This window comes from Vigna angularis, chromosome 7, assembly GCF_016808095.1.
Source record: "Vigna angularis cultivar LongXiaoDou No.4 chromosome 7, ASM1680809v1, whole genome shotgun sequence".
NCBI lineage: Eukaryota > Viridiplantae > Streptophyta > Magnoliopsida > Fabales > Fabaceae > Vigna > Vigna angularis.
The window spans coordinates 7,686,416-7,704,684 of record NC_068976.1 but is presented as its reverse complement, the minus strand read 5'-3'; the positions used below and the strand labels follow the sequence as shown (position 1 = coordinate 7,704,684).

General features: G+C 34.2%; 1 long non-coding RNA gene across 4 annotated transcripts; it reads right to left on the bottom strand.

The window, feature by feature from the left end:
* Window positions 1-6,767: 6,767 nt before the first annotated feature.
* Window positions 6,768-16,858, bottom strand: LOC108336241 (uncharacterized). Of its 4 annotated transcripts, none has more exons than XR_001832834.2 (8): window positions 16,386-16,858; window positions 16,055-16,293; window positions 15,805-15,869; window positions 8,210-12,229; window positions 8,014-8,127; window positions 7,657-7,934; window positions 7,463-7,554; window positions 6,768-7,388 (listed from the first exon to the last, which is right to left on the bottom strand). It is a non-coding gene; the product is annotated as an uncharacterized LOC108336241 (long non-coding RNA). The 4 variants fall into 4 exon arrangements; XR_001832835.2 differs by having other exon boundaries at window positions 6,768-7,377; XR_008250453.1 differs by having other exon boundaries at window positions 6,768-7,374.
* Between the last annotated feature and the right edge of the window lie 1,411 nt (window positions 16,859-18,269).

Below are 18,269 nucleotides of genomic sequence, written 5' to 3'. Positions count from 1 at the left end.
TGAGTGATGTGGTAAATGGCAAGCCCACGTATGATGCCACCTTCCCTGACTACTTTTAATTGACGTGGCAGTAAAGGTGTGGTGGTCGGTCGGCCTGGTGGGTGGTCGGCCACTCGGCATCTACTCTAACGAACCGTTCGGCGTCACTTCCCTTTGTCTTACCGTTCGGTTTCTCCTTTAGTGCACCGTTCTACCTTAGTCACTCTTCTGTCTTTCTCTTACCGCTTGGTCTTTTACTCACCTCTCGATCTTACACCCACACACTTAACTGTTTGGTCCTACACACAAACACATACTTAACCATTCAGTACGGCACACCTACACACTTAATCGTTCGGTTCTGCTCAGAAACATACAATTAACTGTTTGGTTCTACACACTCACATACTTAACCATTTGGTTCTTTGTGTTCACACCACTAACCGTTCGGTCCTACACAACAGACCGACCACCAAACCGAGTGGCCGACCGATCACCAGGCCGACCACTAGACTGAGTGGTCGACCACCAACCCGAATGACCACCCACCAGGTCGATCGACCACCAGACCTTTACTGCCACGTCAATTAAAAGTAGTCAGGGAAGGTGGCATCAGGCGTGGGCTTGTCGTTTGCCACATCACTCAAAAGTTAACGCCGTTCAATTTTAAGGACCAATTATAAGAGTTTCAAAACTAAGAGGACTAAAATGAACAAAACTTTCGAATAGGGACTAAACCCAAAATCGCTTGATAGTTAAGGGACTAAAACCATATTTAACCCGAAATAAAATGAATGATAGGAATGTTTTGGTGAGTGTGAAATAAAATGAGTCATTCAAATATATTTCATCCCAAATGACATTACATTAACTTACATTAACTTTTTAGCCTAATAATCTCAATGTTTTAATGCACTACAGAAATTTATGTTTTTAATTTTTTGTTTTATTAGCAATTTAAACTTGTTAAATGTATTATTCACATCTAATGACTTGATATAATATGTGATTAATGGTATTATATTGTGTTGTGTGTTATAATGTTATTTTTGGGTACTTACCATTGTCTGTTGTGGTTGTAATTCCACCTACGATGATCGTACTTGTATGAAAATAGATGGTGTTGCAAATGAGGCTGAAATTGAGTAAAACGATGAGAGACGGGAAATAATTATTTGTCAGGGTTTTTATCTTTTAAGTTTTTCTTTTCATACACTTGACTTGGAGATTTTGTTAAGCATATGTTACTGTTTATTTTGGCGTTGTGTGGAGTTTAAATTGTGATTTTTGCTTCCATGTTTATACTTAAAAAAAAGATTTTGAGTAAATGACGAGAACGTTTTTACATAATTTGCACTGAGTAAGATTTATTTTTGTTTTACACGTGGCATCCCACTAGGGGTGTTACATTTTGGTATCAAAGCCTAATTTTTGAAGAAACTTTTGGGGTTGTTGGAGAGTGAGCTTAGCTAGCTTTGTTGTGTGATTCTGATGTTGGTATGATTAGTTTTCTTATCTATTTGTGTTTTAAATAATAAGGATGTCGAGACGGGCAAGAACTCCTACTCCTATCAATGCTACTGTAGAGCTCGCATAGGCCCTTTGACAAATAACACAAATTCTGCAAGGACAGCAAGTGCAGTAGGTTGATCAAGCACCCAAGTCTCGGGTGGGTATGAATGACCTTTTACGTCACAATCTTGCTAAGTTCAACGGAAAGGCTACGCTAGATGAGGTCGACGACTAGATCTGTAATAATGAAAAGAGTTTTTATGTCATCGAATGTTCTAAAGGGTAGAGGTTGGTCTTTGCTACTTACATGCTGACGGGAGAGACTGAGTACTGCTGGCAAGGTATGCAATTGGAGATAGATGCTCGAGGAGATATCGTCGGTTGGGAGAACTTCAAAGCAAGATTCTTGGAGAGGTACTTTCCTGTCAGTGCTATGCTCAAGCGAGAGACACATGGTGGTCCATCTATCCCAATTAGGCTCAAAACTTACAAGGCTAAAAACTCTTTCACAAGATATTCAACTAAATAATTCTCAAATTAACTCAATTAATAATTTATAATTATAAATCAATTAGGCTAGCTTCTAATCAATTCAACAATCCATTCAAAATAAAACATGACTACTATTTCAAGATTATGATAGTTCCAATTACTAAATAAAATCCCAAAATTCAATGTCAATATGTTTTATTGAAAAAAAATAAAATATTTTTGGGTAAATTTTTTATGAGACAATGTGTAAAAGTTTCACCAAGTAGAAAGTTAATACTTTCACAAATTTCTAAAAAAGAAATCAATTTTTTTATGGAAATAAAACAAAAAGTGAAAAAAAAACAAAAAAAATATCCTAATTATTATTCTTCTCTCCCACACTTATTTCAAAAATTATCTTTTATAGACTTATTTTCTAGAGGAGACAAAAAACTTTTGGAACTTTTGGCTCAATATGCCCATATGTCAAAATTTATTTTCTTTAATTTTATGAAGTACAAGGCATTGTGTACAATTTTATTAATTTTTAAATTTTTCTTTTTAATAAAAATGAATATTTTTAAAATTTTAATTTTTTTCTATTTATGCTAAAAGTAGAAAATAAACATGCATGCATATTTAAATTTTTATCCACAATAACGTCAAACAATTTTAAATCTAACCTATTTTTTTGTTGTAGCAACCTTTTTTTTTCAACTAAGTCCACAAATATCACCATCGAAAATTTATTTCCATTGTTCACATCAATGAACTTGATGTGTGGAGCATATGGCTTCAATTCAATTTCAACATCATAAGGTGCATTAGTATGATTAATAGAATCATCAATAATCCTTATAATCTCATCTTATGAGAAAAAAATCTACACTTGAAGTAGTTGACTATGTTGCTTTGTCATTGACAAATTCAACAACACCTTTAGTAAAATTTATACGTCCATCAGTAGACATATCAGCGTGATGTGATTCTATAGTTGGTTGTTGATTTGATCTTTTAGCAAAATTAACTTCTATTTTGTCCAACCTTTGATTCAATTCCTTAATCATTTTCTTTAATTCAATATTATGCTCAATCCATCAAAACAATTTCTAACTCGAGATCATTTAGTTGACGTATACTAAACTTACTTATATCAGGTGCAGCAGTAGATGTGAAAACTTGTTGCTCATAACCATATGAATCATGTGGTTATTGTGGATAATAATAATAATTCATTTGAGAATCAAATTGTTGATTACTTTTATATGAAAAATTATTTTTCATTTTTGAAAGAGGTTTTCTGAAAATAAATAAGTGTCTTAATGGAAAACTTAAGTACATTATCTTTCCTTAGCCAAAGTGTTCCCCAACTATAGTTTCACAAATTTCCCAACAAAATCCTCAAACAAAAATTATGACAAAAAACCACAAATCAAATTTACTAAATAAAATAACTAAAGAAAATAAAGTAAAATAAATGATAAAGAAAAAAAATAGAAAAAAATAAAATGATAGTGATAAATAAAAATAAAATAAAATAAGAACCAAAATGATAAAAATTCTAATCATGTTCCCGGACAACGGCGCCAAATTTGATAACGTTGTCGTTGACGCGATTAAATTAATAATATTTGTTGGAACAATCGGTACCGTTATAGAGTTGCGCAGCGGAATAAAATACTCAGAAAGCGTGTTACGGTCACAAATCAAGTTTCGATGGTCCGTTTCAGAAAAACAATTTTCTTAGAGAAAATTTATCAAACAGTTGATGTGCATAAAACAATAAAAAGAGTAGGGAGTAGAAAAATTGATACACTGGATTTTTATCCTGGTTCGAATCAAAAGATTCTACGTCCAGTCGTTAATCACTATAAATAGTGATTAACCTTTTTCACTAAAAATATGGTTTGCAGATTACAATCAGATAATCAAAATAAGCAAAGAATAGAAAACACTTTCCTTCGACAAACGAACGGAAGAACCTGCTCAGCCAACTTGAAGAGAACCGCTCCGACCTTTGACACACAAAACGCAAGCTTCTCCTATTCACAAGACCAGGCAAGAGCACTCTATCACTTTGAGAACTTCCTCAGACAAACTGTATTCTCAAAATGACATAGATCCTTTTCACTCACAGAGAGCTTCCCTTAGGCACAAAGCTCTAATACTCTCAATTGAAAAGTTCTTTCTAAGAGCTGTGAAGACCTCTATTTATAAGCCTAGTTTCGTGCATGGTCAAAAACTGAAAAGACATCTCCCAACTGCCACTGATAATCGATTATCAAAAGTGATAATCGATTATTTGTGTCCGTTATGGGGTTTACAAAAAAAGTGATAATCGATTATATGATGTGATAATCGATTATTCCTGTATGACTCTGTGATAATCGATTATTGCCATTCCATAATCGATTATTGCAGTTAAAAATGAAAGTTTACAAAGTTTACAAGAATTTCCTACTACATTTAATCTCTACAAAATTGCTTTTAACTAATTCTAATATCTTCTTCAACTAAAACTTCTTGCAGCATCATCAAAACACATTTCTTCAAGATTTACCAATACTCCTTATTGGTAACAATATTAAACTATAGCAATTTCGGTATTACTAAGATAATAGCCAACAAAATAGAAAGGGTAAATTCAACTCTAAGTCGTCTCCTAACATGAAATTGATTCTTAACAAATTAGTTCTTATAAAAACTATACAAAATGGTTCGTAAAACAAAAATAGTAAAGAAGATCAAGATCAATAAAAGATTAAAGAACAAAATAACAAAAGGTAAAAAGAAGGTTTAGACCCTCATTTGGTCCTCGTGTTTGTGTGTCAATCTCAAGTGGGTCATTTTTTTTCGGTCTCAATCGAGTTTATAAAATTGTAAAAATGAGCCAATTAAGCTCACTCCATTAAATTATCACTGATGTCGTCTGTTTGTGATGACGTGGTGCACAAAAAATTAGTTCAGTAACAAGGATTTAAATACATGGATATTAGTATTTAAAAAAAAAACCTTTTTTACGTGACAAGGGAAAACATGTCAACATTAAACAAATCAATTAATTTGCATGGCTTCTTCCCCAACGGTGTGGTATGCAGTAGGTTCTCGTGGAACTTCTTCTTCTATTGAAGAGCGAAGTTGAAAGGCTATGGCTTCTAGTCAAAGCCCCAATTCTCCCAAACCAATTCCGGAACATTATGCCAATTCCACCTTAACTTTCCCTCACTCTCCTACTTCCAACTGACAGAGAGATTCTCCTAAAACCTTCGCTGGAATTCCCACCATTCTCCATCTCCGTGTACACCACCAACAAGTGGCTCTTGCCGGCGAACCTACCCACTGCGGATCCGTCGCCAGGCAGCCTCCATATGGTCAACCCTACCTCTTCCTCTTCAATCTCGCCTGCAATTCTCGTGGCGGCACACCGGGCACGAGTTTCACATCGAGAGCCACGGGAGAATGCAATCGAAGTGGTAGAGGTGCTTGCACGACATCTCATGTGCCAACATGCCTAGCTCGAAGGCCTCTTTGCAAATGGCGCTGTGCGTCTCTGTCAAGGTTTTTTTAAAATACTAATATCCACGTATTTAAATTTTTATAACTGAACTAATTTTTTGTGCACCATGTCATCATAGGAAACGGCGTGAGTGATAATTTAACGGAGTGGGCTTAATTGGCTCATTTTTACAATTTTATGGACCTGATTGAGACCGAAAAAAATGATGACTCACTTGAGATTGACACACAAATACGAGGACCAAATGAGGGTTTAAACCTAAAAAAAAATATTTATGAAAATATTAAAAAAAGTAAAAAACAATAAAGAAAAATTGGTTGATTTCATTACTTTTTTCAAAATAGGATTCATCATTGGTTATCTAAATATTATTATTTAAAATTAATTAGATTTTCAAATTAATCAATGTAAATACTCAATTAATTATTACTATATCTAATCATGTTTATTCTTTTACCTCTTATATCATGTAAAAAGTTAATTAACCAAAGTACATTTTTTTATTAATTATTGTTAAAGTTTTTACCACTAATCAAACTATATTCTCAATTAGTAACAAAAACTCATTCAATCACATGAAAGTTTCTAACTTTAACTAAAGTACATTCTTAATTAAAATTAAATTCCCTTAAACTCATATGATTGATATGTTATGTAGATTTAACACCATGTTTACTTACTATAATGTAAAAATCATTACTTTTACTTTATTAAGAAACAAAAGACATAGATAAAAATAAATCAAAACAAGAACTAAAAGTACAAACAAATTTATTCATTTAACCTCAGAATCTAGTTAACATGAAATGTCGGAATAACATGAAAATAAAAGAAGAGAGGGTGAAGAACATGAGATGGGAGAGAAAAGATAAAAAGGCTATCTCCGTAGGTCATTACCGAAGGGAAAGGCCGTTGATACTTATCAAAAGAAAAGGTCGTCGGTACTTACCGAAGGAAAAGGCCGTTGGTAATTACCGAAGAAAAAGTTTGTTGGTAATTACTGAAGGATAAGGTCGTTGATAGTTTCATCGAAAACAACCAACAAAAATTAAGTTCAATTTGTATTTCTTATCCAATTACTCAAACCTGCATAATGTTCACAACACATACAGACTTGCATAACATTTTCAAATCACAGACAGACCTGCATAATATACATCCCAGAATAGTCCAATCACTAATGGAATAAACAATATGACATAATTTGTATTGTTCGAATTTAAGAAATTGTATTTGTAAAGTAAACATGAAACATAAAACAATATGATTTACACCAACAAAGTATATGTTTGAAATGCATGAGGAAATGTAATATAACATAATCATAATATTCTAACAACTATGTTCAATAATAACATGAAGACTAATAATCTACATAGTCATCATTAGAATGGTCTTCATCATCCTGCTACTATACAGGTGGTTGGACTGGTGTGGATTGGACTACTGTGGGTTGCACTAATCTGGACTAGACTAGAGTGGGCTGCTCTGATATGGTAGGTGATGGGGAGAGTCGTAGCTGGGTCGGAGGAACGGTGGACTGAAGTTGTGAAGCTTTAGACATCAATCTCATGATAAGTTGTTTAAATTTTGTAAACTCGTGCCTCAAATAAGAGTATTCTTGGTCACACTGCTCTAGTGCCTGCGTGAGGCGGACAACAGCCTTGTCAATAGTGGTGGTGGAAGAAGAAGGTTGGTGTTTTCGAGTACCTCCTCTTGTTGTTGCGTAGTTTGCAACAAGTTGTCTTGCACCGTACACTCGTCCCTTTTTTTCCCACCAACGACATCGACCCAACATTGTGTCCTTACGATGTCGTCGTCTTCATTATTCGCGTTATCCGGTGTAGGAGTTGAGCCATGTTCAGATCTAACTTGTGCAAGTCTCGTAGAAAAATCTTCTTAATCAAAACTTAAAAGCAATGTTAGTGAATGGTACAATAACATACAGAAAAGTTAGTAGTAGTAACAATGTTGTATGCTTACATGAGTCTTTCGAGACCTTCCATCAACGAATTGACTAGTTCACTTCCGAATATGAGTATATGTAAAAACCTCATCAACGTGGATCGCCCATCCTAGCGGGTTTTGTTGTAACAAAATTTGGAGTTAGAAATGAACATAAAATAGAAAATACATAAGTTATATATGAGAAAGATAGAAAAGTAATCAAGGTTTACCATGCGAATGACATATTCATGAATCGTGATCGATCCACCGGTATGCAGGGTCCCACCCTTTTCAGAAGTTTTGTTCTTCTGGGCAGTAGCACACTATTGTGAAACTCTACTGAATTCCAATGAGTCAGTAAAGAGTTCCATATGTGCTCGCCCAACCAGTAAGGGCGCTCCCCTACATTGCGGGCATCTCTAAACATTTCTAACAGCCGATGCGATGCTTTAGTGTGAAAATTTCTTTGTATTTCATATTCATGTTCAGGTTTCTACTGCACCTTCATCTATAAGAATAAGCGATACAAACATTGATTAATTAACATACTAAAATAAGAATGACAATTAGTTTAATGGATTGTTCACCTTAAAACGCTGCCAGAATGGTTGTTTTTTTGTGCAAGTATTACTCCCCAACTAGGCCACAAACTCATATATTGTTGCTTAATTGACCATGAAGCAACCGTGGATGGAACAAACCTGCATATAAAGAAATAAAAGGCACTTGAATGATGTACTACTTAAAACATCAAAATTAGTAAGAAAGGGATTTGAGTATTACTCTCGACCAAAAGGTTCAATCCATAGTTGATCATGGAGAGGCGGGTCAACACCATCACTAACTGAATCTGCATCAATAGTTGGTGTGGCAGTCTCAGAAGGCGGTATAGAAGATGAGAAAGGTATAGAAGTAGGGTCAACACCATCACTAACTGAATCTAAACATTTCTTGTCCTTGTATTAATGCTTGTAATTTATCTTCATCACCATCAGGCTCTACAATGCAGTCATACGTTCAACTTCAATAATTTCTTGTGCCTGTGACATTTACTTAAGTTGGTAGGCAACATCTTCTTCAACCTCATTTCAGTCAATGTGACTTCTAGGCTTCATTTTGTATTGCAATAGCCCAACCATGTTTGTCACTACTACAGAATGGTGGATATGGGACATAATAAATCTGTCTGACATTAGTTGGTAGAATGAGAGGATTAAACGGTCGATATCTTCATCTCATTTGCAGTTCGATAATGTTAAACATAGGATCCACTCTTGTACCAGTTCTAAAAGGATCAAACCATTCACAATAAAAAAGTACTACTCTCTTTGGAGAAGTAGTAGTGTTGTACTCTAACTCATATATTTTATGAATGATGTCGTAGAAATCATCATAAGAACCTTCTATAAGGCCCTTGACGTACACACCACAATTTGTTGTTTTCTTTCCTTTAGACCATTCATGTGTATGGAATTTGTAACCATTGATGAAGTAAGTGTGTCATTCTTTCACACATCTCATTGGTCAATTAGAGAGATCTCTTAACTCTTGAATCGTGGGAGTTAATGCCTAGTTAAAAACCTAGGAAGTTGCCAAAAACAAATTTTACAACAAGAGTAAAATTAACCTTGCTCAAAACATAGGAAAAAAATACTTGATATTTGAACCAGTTAGGAAACTTTAAGTGTATCGGTACAAGTATGATGCACAAATTGATCCTTCTACTATAGTTTTATTTTTAACTGAACGTTTTGATTCTCCCATAAACCTATCAAAGGGATACATCCACTTGTATTGCATTAGTCCCCCAAGCCAAGCTTCATATGCAAAATGAATTGGAATATGCTTGATGAATCATTATTTTGTACTATTCATTTAGCTTTTTGCACCATATTGTATTAGTGAATTGTGTTTAATTCTCCATTATTGTTTCATTTTCACTATTTGGGATTAATTTGACTAATAATTCTTATTTTAATTAATTTGAATTATTTGGACTTAATTATTCCAATTATTACTTGCAGGACAATTTTGGAAACATATTTTGGGACAACAAGAGTGATGCCACGTCATTTTCAGAGTTCCACATCATCATTTGTTTTATTTTTGTTTTTAGTTTAGCATTGAGCCCATTTTTGTAGAAACTCATTAGAAGGGCATAATTATAATTTGGGATCTATAAACCCGAAATTAGATTTCACTTTTCCTCCTCTCCCTCATTCACGTTTTTCTCTTAGGTTTTAGGGCTCTTCGGCATTTTCCAACCCCCCCCCCCTTTTAGGGGTTCTATGTATTGAATCGTTTTCTAATTTCATTTCTATTGGTAATTTCAATTATGTTTGATGTTCCTTTCTCTGCTGCACTTTGATTCTCCAATTTCAATTTCATTTTTCCCTTTTCAATTTCGCATATGCAATTTCATTTCGTTTCTGGTTTTGCGTTTTGATTATGCACTGTGTTTTAGTTTCAGTTACGTTTTCGTGCTTTGGGTTTTCATTTTTTTTAGTTGATTTATGTTTCCCTAGTTGATAATAGTAATACCATTTGTTTTATAACACACTTCACTATTAGAACTGTTTGACTTCACTGTTAGTATCGTTCAGTTTCTAACTCTTCCTTCCTGCTTTTCTTCTCCTCACCCTCATACCGATTTTACTAATTTATATAGTTCGGCTTCTAACAATGCTCCATTGAATCAAATAATGCAGGAGGAAATATTCTTTCTAATTTGCACAGAATAATTGGAATATTTTCTTCCATCTTTCTTAGCAAATTTTCCTCTAGCGTCGTGCAACACAAATATTTGAAGAAGTTACTGATTTCTATCGGTGGAAGTCTCCATGAATACATGGCAATCATGACTCTTCAACCCTTGAATAGTACCCTTTTTAATATTGGCACATCTGGACAAGTTAGAAGAATATCCATCTGGCATTCTAAGCTCCTTGATCCATCCACAAACTATTATAGCCTTATCTTTTGCAATATGTAATTTGCTTTTGGTTTCAACAATCAATCATTACCTTCCGCTTTCAACTCTAAGTCTCTTTGTCCACAATACAAAGTTAAATATTTTGTTGCTTTGTCACTATCTTTCATCTTCCCAATAACATTCATTACCATATTAAAGTTGTTGTCAAAGAAATTTTTTCTATGTACATGACATCGAGGTTATGTCTTAGCAAGTTATTTTTCCAATAGGAAATATTCCAAAAAATGCTTCTTTTAGTCCAGTTATGCCACTCCCCATACCCTTCTATTTCATTCTGACCACATTCAGTGACTTTTGGCATGTCGTTGACTCTTCTCCAAACTTAAGCCGGAGTGAGCCTTGGCGGGGGATATCCGTTTCAACTTGCCCTTTGCAAAATGCCTTTTTGTTTCTCCTAAATGGGTGATCAATGGGCAAGAATCGTCGATGGCAGTAAAACCAACTAGTTTTTCGACCATAGCTCAATAAGAATGACTTTGAATGCTCCATGCAATGCGGACAAGCTAATCGACCATGCGTGCTCCAACCAGAAAACATGTCATATGCAGGGAAGTCATTAATAATCCACATCAAAGTTGTCCTCATAAGAAAATATTGTTTCCTTAAAACATCATACGTCCAAACACCATTCCATAGCTTCTTCAAATCATTAATCAAGGGCTCCAAATAAATATCAATCGCTGATTTGAGATTCGATGGACCTGGTACTATACACGTGTAAAACATGTAAGGCTTTGTCATACACATCTTAAGTGGTAGATTGTATAGAGTAACAATCATTGGCCAATGTAAATATGGTGATGCAGACGCTTGAATGTACGGCGTAAACCCATAAGAACATAGACCAAGTTGCACATTACATGCATCATTGGCAAAGGATGGATGTTTACGATTGAAGTGCTTCCAAGCTTCACCCTCAGAAGGAAGACGCAACACTCCTTCACTTTTGTTACCATCATGCCATGCCATGTGTTATGATGTTTTCATCGAAGCAAACATTCTTTGTAATCTTGGTATTATAGGCAAGTAGAACATGAACTTCAATGGAATCGAGGTTGCATGCATTGTAAGATATCGAGGTTGCCCACGAAACTTACATTCAACCAACAATGCATCATTTTTCACACTATCGTTGTCATAGAATAACATACATCCATTAACACAACAAATCAATCTTCTTGGCTTTCAATCCTACCTTTGAAACATATACTTTTGCTTCATAATAATTCTTCAGCAAAGAAGTGTTTAGTGGTGTCAGATCTAATACTAATTTTGATATGAAGTCCAATGCTTGATTGGGAAGGTTCCAATTAGATTTATAGGTCATTAGTCTAATGTACACTAACAATTTTGATTTAGTTGACCCTTCAAATACAGGTTGATTTGTCTCTGCCAATAAATTTTAAAACCTCTGAGTGGTTTCATTTGGAAACTCTTCATCATGACTATCGTCTACTTCTTCTTCAGCATGTCGACAAAGAGCATTGTCGACCATCTCTTACATATAGGTAAATTGATCTATCTCATATGTATGTACAACAATATTTGAACGTGATACAAGCTGGTTTTGAGTTGTAGTGGAGGTGGAAGGAATTTCTTCACCATGAAATGTCTATACCGCGTGTAATTAGGCATGAACCCTTTTTGGTATGTGAACTTTGACGACTTCATCTTTCAAAATTCTTGTACATTCGCACTTGATGCATGGGCATCAAATCCCTCCATTAAGAGCATAATATTCATATCGCGGAGCCGCCTACACAAACTCTTCAACTCCGATGACAAAAGCTTCTTTCAAACCTCTTCTTCTGCTATAAATTGTGGTCGTACATCCATTCACGATTGTTGGAAAAATGGGCCATGTTTTGTGACAACCCAAACAAAGAAAAACTTAGTCAAACCAAAAACAATCCATGTGACATAAGTAATAAACCTATTACTACTTAAGTCGAACATGAAAGCCAATTTCAACACTACTATGATAGGCATACAATGAAGGTCATACAAAGAGAAGTCCTTTGTATTAAAATGTCTTAAACATCCTAAGGGGTTGTGTACTAAAGTTGGGGGAGACAACTTACTATTACTAACTTCTTAAAATTCTTGGAAAGCCTAAGGGCCTATGTATTTTCACCTCCTTATTATTACCCTTCTCATTCCATTGAGAATGTGTGTAGGTAGTACCATAGGATTTTAAATGACTACTTAACTTATTAAAGTTGTAGTCTATTTCGGGAAGAACCTTGTAGCTACTACTATATATGCATGAACATACAATATATGTTTTTTAGCTTCATTTAACAACTTTAAACTTGCTAGGATGTGTACAATACACATTCTTAGGTTACTTTTAGTGGACTTTGCAAATTTCTACCATTCTAGTGACAATTCTAGTACATCTTTTGAGGTTTCACTAGTGATTTGTAGAAGTTGTCTAAGGAATCAATTCTTCACTCATTTCTTTGTCATTTCTAGTATATAAAACTTATGTAGATAGTTTTAGGTCTCTTTTACATAATGGAAATTGTCATTCTTAGCATTTTTACCCTATTCTAGTGTATTTTTAGGTGTTCAATACTCATATTTTGTTTTTCTTGTTATTTTCGAATTCTAACTTCATTGTTATCTTTCTTTCATCTTTTAAAATTTGTCTAGATAGTTATTTTACTATTTTGGTTAGTACTTTAATACACTCTACATTCTTAACACTTTTAGCCTATTCTAGTTAATAGTTTTAGGTTATAGGTTGTCATATTTTGAGTTCTAGGTTGTTTTTGTAGTAAGAGTTTTTAATTAGCTAGGTTTTACCATTTTAAACTTATTAGGACAGTTTCTTTGTATTTTTTTAGGCTAGTTTAGTACACTTTGCAAATTTTGACCATCCTAGTGACATTTTTAGTAAACCTTTTGAGGTTTTACTAGTGAATTTTAGAAATTGCGTTAGGAATCACTTCTTCACTCCATTCTTTTTCATTTCTAGTCCGTTACAATTTGTGTACATACTAACAATGATTCCTTTTTTGCTTTCCCCTCTTAAACATATGTTGCACCTAAATATGTATCAAGTGGTAAGCATAGTTGAATGGGTTATGGTAGGTAGATAAGTAGGTAAAAATTTGAAGATTTTCTCTCAACAACTTAAATCAAAACAGGTAAAATCAGAACAACTTTGCTTCTGTTCTATTCTGCCTCATAAAACTATCTTGAAATATAAGCCCACATTAATGATATACATTCATAAATTTAATTCACACAACAACCTTCATTATCCTACTATACATTAATGAAAATGAATGTTTCTTTAAAAGCAGGTTTGATTAAAGGAGCATGTGATGAATAGTTGAAAATGAATTTATCTGGCAGTAAGAGAGATAGAGAAAGAAAAGGTGAATGAATGAGTGGGCATTCATCGGACTAAAGAAAACAAAAAGGGGTTATGTGGGTGAATAAGAAAAGGTGTGACACCTACGAGAGAGGCTAGCCAACATTCTGCTGACCATGGATGCATTAAGTATGTATAAGCCATTTATTAATTTCTAAACTTCTATTTTAAATTTTGTATATATAAGCTTTTAGAGAATTTCACTTGTCCTAACAATTCAACATGACCATATATACAAGGTTTTGATGACAATAAACAAACAAAACAAAATGAGCAATTTTAAAGAGAATCCATGTTGGAGAGAACTTCAAAAGGCCAGCCACAAGGAGGGGTTGGTGTCAGGTACACCTTCTTCAAATGACTCAAATGGATTCTTTTTTTCTTTTCAAGGCTAAGACTACATTGTACTTTATGTGGAACCGTTTCTTAAGCATTTTAATTTGTAATGAGTAGACCACCAGTTTTGAGTTATAAGTAAACAATGGAGTAGACAGTAATGAAATTGACTCTAAAATGTCTAGTTACACTCAACTATGCTAAAAAATAACACCTAGGGTAAACTACAGATTGCATATAGGAGAGAGGTAGCAGTAAACAAACTACAGATTGCAAGAACTCAAGTGGCAATTTCATATTATAAATGTGTGACTATGTTTTACTCTATATTGTAAACTAATCTATACTGTACTAGAAATAAGAATGAATGGGTTGTACAATACCTAATTCATTATCAATTTAAAGTCAATTAAAACTGGTCAGAATGGGTACAGGGGCACTACTTTAAATGTCAAATTTCCCTCTAGGAAGTCTGATTTCTATCCTTTATGAGATCGTAATGATGCTTATCAATTGTTGTTGTTATAGACTAATTTATATAGGAGTAATTGTTAGAATTAGTGGATCAGAATTTGTTTAAGGCTAAATATCATTGTTGGGTAGAATTGATTCAAACAGGGAGTAGACTAGACTTTGAAGGGACTTATATCTTAAATGTATGGTTTGTTAAGGTGAATGTGTGATCTTATTCTGAGTCAACCAAGGAGTACATTAGAGTTTGGAGGGACTTATATCTCATAAAAAAGAAAAGTGGGGTAGGGGAAGAGTTACTTTTACTTTGTCATGCATGTTGTAAGCTTTTTGATGGGAGAAAAGAGAAATACATGAGAAATAGAGGAGACTGGAATGAGAGGTGAGGGTGAGACAAGACTCCAACTTCTACTTAGTCATTCCTTTTATAATGAAACGAATGGGATATTATCCCCTATGTTGGACAGTGCAAGGGAAAAGGAGTTGGATGAGGAGTATTTGAGTTTGTTCACACTCATGGCAGTGAAAAATGACCATTTCATAACTTATTTAGGTTTGTAAATGACCCTACTAAGGAAGCAATAAGGAAGCACTATAGAATAGTTATCATGTTCTGTTTTAATGATAAATGTATGAAATTTTTTTAACAACTGATATAGTTAGTATAAGTGGCACTTTTCCTTTTGGGTGTAGGATGGTCATGAAAGAGGCTAGCTTGATGGTGATGGGTGTGGAGACCATGAGAATCACCCATCTTAGGCTTCAGACCAACTACATCTAATAGGTGTGTAGTTTTGGTCGTATGTGACTTATTTATAAGCTTTATTGTGAAACTTAGTGTATTAACCATACATAACTTACTTTTATAACCATTCCAAGCAACTTAAATGAAATAAGACAAAAAAATAAATAAATTGATGGCCATAATACTACTATAAGTCCAATTAAGGTTTATACATATTAAGGTGGATCTTTCATAATCATTAATCAAGGGTGCATGGTCCTTAGTTTTCAAGACTTCCACCAAGAACACACAAGCAAAGCAAAAGAATAAGGTCATCAAATCAGAGGTTATAAATCATAAACATATTACACAATGTCAAAGCACTAAAGGTTATCATATCATTCATACCATCACTCACCAATTGTGTAAACAAAGAAATTACTCAATACAGACAAAGGGAAATATGCACACACCAATTACTGACTCAAGTTGCAAAGAATGATGCCTCTGTTCACCTTCAACGTGCCTCACCAATGGCCTGGAAAACACAGGACAGTCAGTGACCACAATGAATTTGACAAATGAAAGACACATGACACAAACTTAGACTCTACTATGGAACCAAGGGAACCAAACTCAAATAAACTCATTCACTTCTTCTCATCGTCAGAAAATGGAAACAAATTGCATAGAAAAGAGGGGCATCAATTTGTTAGAACTTACCTCCATAATAGGAACTCTCCATAACCTCCCTCGACAAATGCAGGATGGACTCGGACAACCTTAGTTCACCACGACAATGACAATCGTTGACCAGCAGCCCTTGCCTCACGACAACATCTCCTAACATTGGTGTCAACTACCATCACGTCACATAAACCCTCAACCATAATTTAGGGCAATGAAGGTTGCGAACGACCTACGCCAATGAAGGTTGGGAAAGAGCACAATAATGGAAGACACTACAAACACAAAAATCAGTGGGGGTTAGGGACGAATGAACCAATGGAGGTGAATGAAACTCCAACCCAAAAAATTCTCTCACGGTACTCACCACAACAACAACGAATCCTTTCCCTCTGCGAATAATTGTGAACTTAACAGGGAGGCAGCCTCCACGATTACACGAACCACGCTCAACCACCGCAAATGCTCGCACTCTTCACAACACCGCTACAACAACACAAGATGGAAGGGGCCGAGGATGCAAGAACAAAAGGGAACCAAAGGAAAGAGGAGAAATTTGGGGGTACCCTCTCATGCGCTTAGATTTCAATTTCGGGGGAAGAGAAGAGAGAAATTTGAGGGAAAGGGTTTGCTGAAATTGTAATTGATCGAAGGAATACCCAAAATTTGGAGTTAAGTCATCGTGCACATTATTGATGGCTCAGATCCGATGATAAATTACGAGATTGCACACTACAGAAGGATTTATGTCGTCTGTAAATGAAGCAGTGGGGTCCATCGATAATTCCCTCAGTAATGGAAACTTACCGACGAACACATGACCGTCGGTAATGATCCGCTGGTAATAAGCGTGTTTCCTGTAGTGAAGTGTTTTAATTCTCTTCAAAAGAGAGACACTTTCCTTTTCTTATACATAAAACATTGTTCATAAGCTTGATTCCATTGCTTTTAAATAGCTTTTTATACATAACAATATTTCATTTAATGCTTATTGTTAAAGTTCAAAATTTGAGTTGCATAGACAGTTTATTCTCTAGACGATCTTGTCTTAACACATATAAGAATGAATGCTTTATTCAAAAGTTTTGCACTGATTTAGATGAACGATTAAGAGATGCGAATACATTATAGGATTGTTTCCTGAATGCCTCCTGTCTACCCAATTTGTACAAGATGCACAATTATCTCTACAAAAGCAAAGTAGCATTTGACCTAATACAAAAGGCTACAACACCTACATCAAAGTCAATGCCTTTGAGTAACAAATCTTTCTTGAAGTTGTCTATATAAAGAAGACTGCAAGAAGAGAAGAAATCAATCATAACTGCATATACTCATACGGTGTCATTTTATTACATTGTCCAACTCTTTGAAAAAGAAAACTCTTTGTAACAAATTCTCAAGATATACTTTGTCTTGTTCAAATATCCTCTCTAAGAGAGATTTTATATGTACTTACTTTTAAAAACACTGTTGCTTTTGGATAATCATAAGTGATTTAAAACACTATTGCTAAACGTTTTAGTCAGGTGGACTATTTTATACCATAAATGGTTATACTCCTAAACCTAGGAGTGGTGAAACTCGTTGTATCTCTTTAAAGATAGTAAAACCCTTTAAGAGTACTTAAAGAAAAACTAGACATAACTCAGTTGGGATGAACCAAGGTTGCATCTATCTTTTGATTTTAACTATTGTTTTTGCACATCAAAATCTTAAATTTCAAATTTAGTTTAGTTTAAGCATTTCACCTAATTGGGAATTGTTTACCCTTGTTCAGTTTATGCTTCAACTAGACATTCTTAAGACCAACTCATGTTACTTTGAGTATGATTGCATTATTAGGATACCGTAGACATGATTCCAAGCATTGATTCTCCACCATTTGCATTTTTAGTTCTTAGATAACAATTATAAAAGTTGTTATTATACATTAATTTTTGCATTCTTAATAAGCTAGACATAATTCATTGCACCTCCATATTACAATTGGTTAATCAATTTCTATTTCCCACTCATTACTATTAATATTTGCATCGTATGTGCATATTAATTTATCATATGTAAGAAACGATTCTTGCATTTTAGATTTAAGAATACATGCATTCCATATTCATTTCTTACATCTAGTTTGTTTTAACACCTTGGTTGCCATTATATTACATTAGTTAAAATAATTAAGTTTTTACTACAATTCATAACATTAGTTAAAATATTATGAATTGTTCAATTTGAAGACTTTAAAATTGTT